Below are 8,310 nucleotides of genomic sequence, written 5' to 3'. Positions count from 1 at the left end.
TACAGGGACAAAGTTTACACAATGATGACGAATAGGGGGCGGACCGAACATCGCATATGTTCGCCCGCCGCGGCGAACGCGAACAAGCGATGTTCGCCGGCAACTATTCGCCAGCGAATAGTTCGGGACATCTCTAGTAATGACATGCGGGAGACGCCGCTCATTGCGCTCACACTACCGGATGGACTCTCTGCTCAGCTGTAGTGTAAGTTTTAATTGAAATACACAGCTGTTGTTATGTTGATATATTGTTTAATTATGTCACGTTTTGACACGATTGGGTGAATATGTAGGGGGAGGGATTGACCTTTCAAAGGGACAACCCCTCAACCAATACGGATTAAATGATGCACATATACAGTACAGACCAAAAGTTTGGACACACCTTCTCATTCAAAGAGTTTTCTTTATTTTCATGACTATGAAAATTGTAGATTCACACTGAAGGCATCAAAACTATGAATTAACACATGTGGAATTATATACATAACAAACAAGTGTGAAACAACTGAAAATATGTCATATTCTAGGTTCTTCAAAGTAGCCACCTTTTGCTTTGATTACTGCTTTGCACACTCTTGGCATTCTCTTGATGAGCTTCAAGAGGTAGTCCCCTGAAATGGTTTTCACTTCACAGGTGCGCCCTGTCAGGTTTAATAAGTGGTATTTCTTGCCTTATAAATGGGTTTGGGACCATCAGTTGCGTTGAGGAGAAGTCAGGTGGATACACAGCTGATAGTCCTACTGAATAGACTGTTAGAATTTGTATTATGGCAAGAAAAAAGCAGCTAAGTAAAGAAAAACGAGTGGCCATCATTACTTTAAGAAATGAAGGTCATTCAGTCAGCCGAAAAATTGGGAAAACTTTGAAAGTAAGGGCTATTTGACCATGAAGGAGAGTGATGGGGTGCTGCGCCAGATGACCTGGCCTCCACAGTCACCGGACCTGAACCCAATCGAGATGGTTTGGAGTGAGCTGGACCGCAGAGTGAAGGCAAAAGGGCCAACAAGTGCTAAGCATCTCTGGGAACTCCTTCAAGACTGTTGGAAGACCATTTCAGGGGACTACCTCTTGAAGCTCATCAAGAGAATGCCAAGAGTGTGCAAAGCAGTAATCAAAGCAAAAGGTGGCTACTTTGAAGAACCTAGAATATGACATATTTTCAGTTGTTTCACACTTGTTTGTTATGTATATAATTCCACATGTGTTAATTCATAGTTTTGATGCCTTCATAGTCATGAAAATAAAATAACTCTTTGAATGAGAAGGTGTGCCCAAACTTTTGGTCTGTACTCTATATATATATATAAAAATAATTAATTTCTGTTGTTTGTTCTTCATGCACAAACAATTGGACCAATCTGCACCAAATATAGCACATAGGTAAATCAGGCGCTTCCGAAGGTTTTATACTGGGTTCCAGTTCTCTAGGACTTACCGTTCTCAATATATTCACAAAAAATAGGAATGAAAAAGCAAATACAGCACCACTGGCTTCCTCATCAAAGGCCTTTCTCCATATCCCATCAGATAAGGTCGGGTTCACATCGGCGTTATTGAATTCCGTTATAGGTGCCTTTAAGAGACATTCCGTTTTGCTCCAATAATACATGTCTATGGGGACGGTTACGTTTGGTTCTGTTATACACGATGGAAAAAATAGTCCTGTCAACACAGCTCATTAGATATAACTATAAAAAAGTTATGGGGGTCAGAATATGGTGATGTAAAAAAAAATTTTTTTTCAAAGTTTTTCTATTTTTTTTTCTGTATTTATAGATATAAAAACTATACATATGGGGTATCATTGTAATTGTACTGACCCAGAGAATAAAAGCCAAAGGTGAGTTTTGCCACAAAGGGAACGCCATAGGGACAAAACCTATAAAACTATGAAGGAATTTTTATTTTTTTTCCAATTCCACCCCATTTGGAATTCCCTCCCCCCCACTTTCCACTACATTCTATGACATATTAAATGGTGGTATTAGACAGTACAATTTGTCCCACAAAAAACAAGCCCTTATATGGATATGTGAATGGAAAAATAAAAAGATGATGGCTCCAGGAAGACAGGGAAGAAAAATGAAAACGCAAAACTGCTAAAACCTCCAGTATCTTAAGGATTAAAGGGGTTGTCCATGTTGAACCTGGACATATCTCCTTATTCACCCCTCCAGCCTCTCTGAGGGGATCATTGGAGCATTTCAAACTCCAATGCTCTCCCTTGCCTTGCACTGCATACCTGCGCTGCTTTTTCTTCATCTCTGGTGACGTACTGGGCTTTCTTACATTATGCAAGGCAGTGGTTTCCTCCTAGCAGTGAGCCCGGTGATGTCACAGGCACTAATGGGTGGTCTTTAGTGATGCCCTAGCCTGTAAAACAGCCTAGGGCAGTGCAAAAGACCACCCATTAGTGCTGGTGGCATCACTGGAAACACTGCTAGGCAGAAGCCTCCACCTAGCAGTGTAAAAATGTAACAAAACAGCATGAAATGCTCTGATGCTCCACTTAGGGGGGCTGGCTGCATGAAGAACGGGTTATGTCCAGGTTCAGCTCTGAAAGCAGACAACCCCTTTAATGTAATGGCAAAAGCGAGGATTGCCACACTCGCACAAGGAAAATATATGGCCAAACCAGATTGATTCAGTCATTAAAGGGTAACTGTCATGTTTTTTTTTTATTTGCTAGTTTATTAGAGCTAGGCATGTATACCTGAGTTAGTGTCATGGTAGGTAAGATAAGGAAATGAAACAGAACACGTCAAAGCAAACAAAACAACTGACTAGGCCCCAAATGCTAGGGAAGAAAGGGGTCACCTCCTAGTAATGCCTAAAACACTTTCCCTAAGCTGCTATGCCCATGTGCATATCTCAATGGTAGATATACACATGCCCACGTACCTAATACTATAACACACTGAACCAAACCCTCAGCTGTAGGGAAGAGGGAAAGAGGCACCCAACTCCTTAAACAACCGAAGGAGCTAGCATCACCCTAGAGGTCTAGTCAAAACAGACACAGAAGGAACAAGGTAAAAGGATTTATCTAGAGATGTGTTGGAGCAGACAATCCACCAAACTGCCAGAGCTCACACAAGGCAGAACTATAACCCGCAAAGGCTATAGGGAGAGGGAGGAATAAATAGCCTCATCAATTACCTGAAGAGCAACACCTGGGAGGAGATGGGATTCTGCTCAAGCCCACAACAAAACAAGCTGTCAGATCGAGTCACGTGCAGCAACTCTGACAGATCTCCTCAGAACACCCACAGGGCAGGGCATGACAGTACCCCCCCTCTACGGGTGACCTCCGGACACCCAGGCCCAACTTTATCTGGGTGTGCCCTGTGAAAGGCATTCACAAGGCGACTAGCATTAACATCGGTAGCCGGAACCCACATTCTTTCCTCTGGACCGTATCCCCTCCAATGCACCAGGTACTGAAGGGAACCCCGAAGAACACGTGAATTGAGAATTCTAGAGATCTGAAACTCCAGATTACCATCAACCAAAACAGGAGGAGGAGGCAAAGGAGATGGTTCCGCAGGTTCCACATATTTCTTCAACATGGACCTGTGAAACACATTATGGATCTTCCAGGCCTGCGGAAGTTCCAGACGAAACGCCACCGGATTGACAATGGCTGAGATTTTGTAAGGCCAATAAATCTTGGACCCAATTTCCAATAGGGTACCTTTAGTTTAATGTTTTTAGTGGACAACCACACCAAATCACCCACACACAGGTCCGTACCAGTCATACGTCTCTTGTCAGCCATCCGTTTATATCTTTCGCCCATTTTTTCCAATTAACTTGAATCTTTCGCCAGATAGCTGACAAAGAGTAAGAGAATCTCTCCTCTTCGGTATCCCAGAAGATTCGGTCCCAGAAAAAGAACTAAGCTGAGGATGAAAACCATATGCGCCAAAAAAATGGTGACTTATCAGTTGACTCCTGCCTACGGTTATTCAAGGCAAACTCAGCTAAAGACAAGAACAAGGACCACTTATCCTGATTCTCAGCGACAAAACACCTCAAATAGGTCTCCAGGTTTTCGTTAGTGCGCTCAGTTTGACCATTCAACTGAGGATGAAAAGTCGAAGAGAAAGACAACTGAATACCCAGACGAGAACAAAACGCCCTCCAAAACCTGGAAACAAATTGTGTCCCGCTATCAGACATCACATCAGAGGGAATGCCATGTAATTTCACAGTGTTATCAATAAAAACCTGAGAGAGAGTTTTTGCATTGGGCAAACCTGATAATGGTACAAAGTGAGCCATCTTGCTGAAGCGGTCCACTACCACCAAAATCACAGTTTTCCCAGAGGAACTCAGCAAATCAGTAATGAAGTCCATGTACAAATGCATCCAAGGACGAGATGGGATGGACAAAGGAAGAAGAGATCCTGATGGCCGAGTGTGAGCCACCTTCGCGCGTGCACAGGTGTCACAAGCTGCTACATAACCCTCATCCCCTTTACGCAATCCTGGCCACCAGAATCTCTGGGAAATAAGATCTATAGTGGATCTACTTCCAGGATGTCCCGCAAGGACGGGATCATGATGTTCCTTGAACACCTTGTATCGCAGTTCAGAAGGAACAATAAACTTGCCTGGAGGACAAGAATCAGGTGCCTCCTCTTGAGCCCCCAACACTTCTGTCTCCAGCTCGGTGTAACGAGCGGAAACCACCACCCCATCAGCCAAAATCAGAGCGGGATCCTCCGAATCTCCCCCCCCAGGAAAGCTACGTGACAACGCATCCGCTTTGACGTTTTAAATCCCAGGGTGATAGGTGACCACAAAATTGAACCTGGTAAAAAACAATGACTATCTAGCCTGCCTAGGATTTAAACGCTTAGCAGATTGCAGGTAAGCCAGATTCTTATGGTCAGTAAATACCGTAATCGGATGAGTAGCCCCTTCTAGCCAATGATACCACTCTTCAAAGGCCAAATTGATGGCCAACACTTCTCTATTCCCAACATCATATTTTCTTTCAGCGGCCGAGAATTTCTTGGAGAAAAAAGCACACGGGCGCCATTTGCTAGGAGAGGGACCCTGCGACAAGACTGCTCCGACTCCCACTTCTGATGCATCAACCTCCACAATAAAGGGTTGAGACACATCAGGTTGCATCAGAATGGGAGCAGAAGCAAAACATTTCTTAATAGCAGAAAAAGCTTGTAATGCCTCATCCGACCAGAAAGAGAAGACAGCGCCCTTCCTAGTCATATCTGTCAAAGGTTTGACAATGGTGGAATAATTCAGGATGAATGTTCTGTAGTAATTAGTAAATCCTAAAAACCGCATCAGGGCTTTCTGATTCTCCGGCAGGTCCCATTCCAGTACCGCGCGGACTTTTTCGGGATCCATACGAAAACCGGAGGCAGAAAGCAAGTACCCCAAAAACTGCAGCTCCTGAACCGCAAACACACATTTTTCCAACTTAGTATACAATTTATTCTCCCGAAGGATCAATAACACTTGTCTCAAATGATCCTGATGAGTTGTCATATTGGGTGAGTAAATGAGTATGTCATCGAGGTAAATAACAATGAACCTCCCCACCAAATGATGAAAAATGTCATTGATAAAGCGCTGAAAGACTGCTGGAGCATTAGTTAAACCAAAGGGCATGACTAGGTTCTCGAAGTGACCCTCAGGGGTATTGAAGGCCATTTTCCATTTATCTCCTTCCCTTATTCTGATCAGATTTTAAGGTCCTCTTAAATCCAATTTAGAAAACACCTTGGCACCAACAATCTGATCAAATAGATCCGGAATCAAGGGAAGGGGATAAGGATCACGGACAGTAATGAGATTCAGTTCCCGGAAATCTAGGCACAATCTAAGGGATCCATCCTTCTTCTTTACGAAAAAGAAGCCAGCGGCCATAGGAGACTTAGATGGTCTAATATGTCCCTTTGCCAAACTCTCGGCAATATACTCGCGCATAGCTACTCTTTCAGGTTGAGAAAGATTATATAACCGAGATTTTGGCAATTTTGCTCCGGGAATTGACCGGTGAGGGGGCAACTCCTGAGCTCCACCCTCCGAGAATACGTCCGAAAAAATCGGAAAGAAACTGAGGCAACACCGAAATAGAAGCACTAAGACAGTTGTTCATACAAAATTTACTCCAATTACTGATTTGTCTTGTTTTCCATTCAATGGTAGGGTTATGTTTTATCAACCATGGTAAACCCAGAACCATCAGAGCAGGCAAACCTTTCATAACAAAACAAGAAATGAACTCAACATGAGAATTATCTACCCTCAAATGAATATCCTGAACAATATGAGTTAGACATCTTTGCAACAGGGGGGGGCGGAATCTATAGCAAACACTGGTATCTCTTTGCTTAATGCGCTAGTTTTAAAACCATGACTCTGAAGAAATTGAAAATCAATAAGATTAACCCCTGCGCCACTGTCAACAAATACCTTTAACTCAAAATTTCCAGATTCTAGCTCCACCATGGCAGGCAGGGGGAATCGGGTACTGCAGGTAGGATACGAATATGCCTACTCTGACTCCCCATTCACACTACCAAGAATAAGGGAGTTTTTTTTTCTTTGAAGGAATACCCTATTTTTTTTTCATTACCACTTTGAGGTTTAATAAAAGAGCCTAGAGTTCCTATTACCAGATCAAGTAGTGACCTGACCCAATTGTATAGGCTCCTCTCCAGCCCCTAATTCGAGTGTCATAGGACCCTGAGGGACAGGAGGGACTGATTCTCCACCAGACAGCACCCCCTGCCCGAGGGGAACCTTGCATCTCTCCCTAAGACGTCTATCAATCCGTACGGCCAAAGACATGGCCGCCTCCAAAGAATCTGGTTTTTCATGAAATGCAAGGGCATCTTTTAATCTCTCAGATATCCCCTGACAGAACTGACTACGGAGTGCAGGATCATTCCACTCCGAGTCAGACGCCCATCTTCTAAATTCAGCACAATACGACTCGGTCTGGGTCATCATAAATCAGGCCCAGGGCTCCAAAAAATTCATCCACCGACTGGAGGGACTGTGAACCGGTCGGCAGAGAAAAAGCCAAAGACTGAGCATCACCTTTTAGCAGAGAAATAATAATCCCTAATCCCATCGTCTCCAGATGAAATCGGACGCAGATGAAAATACAATTTACAGGACTCCCTGAACCGAACAATCATCACTTCCCCTGGAAAACCTATCAGGGAGAGCGACCTTAGGTTCCAGGCAGACCTGGTTTCCCCCGGCGGCGCCAGACACCAAAGTACTCTGATACCGTGCAACCGAATTGCGGAGGTCAGCTAGCTCCAAAAACTATTCCTGCATGCGATCAACCAAAGCATCAATAGTTTCAATTTTGCAAACAGCAAGGGGAAAAAAATGATGGTATGGCGGGTTATAATGTCACAGTAGGTAAGATAAGGGAAGGAAACAGAATACGGCAAAGCAAACAAAACAACTAACTAGGCCCAACATGCTAGGGAACAAAGGGGTCAACTCCTAGCAATCCCTAAAACACTTTCCCTAAGCTGCTATGCCCATGTGCATATCTCGATGGTAGATATGCACATGCCCACGTACCTAAGATTATAACATACTGTACTAAACCCTCAGCTGTAGGGAAGAGGGAAAGAGGCACCCAGCTCCTTAAGCAACCGAAGGAGCTAGCATCACCCTAGAGGCCTAGTCAAAACAGACACAGAAGGAACAAGGGAAAAGGACTTATCTAGAGATGTGTTGGAGCAGACGATCGATCAAACTTCGAGAGCTCACACAAGGCAGAACTATAACCTGCAAAGGCTATAGGGAGAGGGAGGAATAAATAGCCTCACCAATTACCTAAGGAGCAACACCTGGGAGGAGGTGGGATTCTGCTTAAACTCACAACAAAACAAACTGTCAGATCGAGTCACGTGCAGCAACTCTGACATATCTCTACAGAACACCCACAGGGCAGGGCGTGACAGTTAGTCTGTCAATGATTGCCAAAAGATCTGTAATTCAGTGGCGTGCCTAAGGTGTGTCGCACCCGGGACGGGTCCTTTCTCTGGCACCCACCCCCAATACTTGACAACATACCTCTTACATCCAGGGACATCTCCTGTCATGTAGACCTTCTCTTTCTTCTTCTCCTCCGTTAGACAGTCATGACAAATTCTTTCAGCCGCATCTCGTCTCTACACAGTTTGTAACACAGACGCGTTAGATTTCTCAGTTTTATCTATCAACCTCCCCATCCTGGTGTCCACAAAAAATAGTGACCCCAGTAGACATAATTGGGGTAATTTATCAAACTGGTGTAACGT

The sequence above is a fragment of the Bufo bufo genome, chromosome 5 (genome assembly GCF_905171765.1).
Source record: "Bufo bufo chromosome 5, aBufBuf1.1, whole genome shotgun sequence".
NCBI classification, from domain to species: domain Eukaryota; kingdom Metazoa; phylum Chordata; class Amphibia; order Anura; family Bufonidae; genus Bufo; species Bufo bufo.
This window is presented reverse-complemented; position numbering follows the sequence as displayed.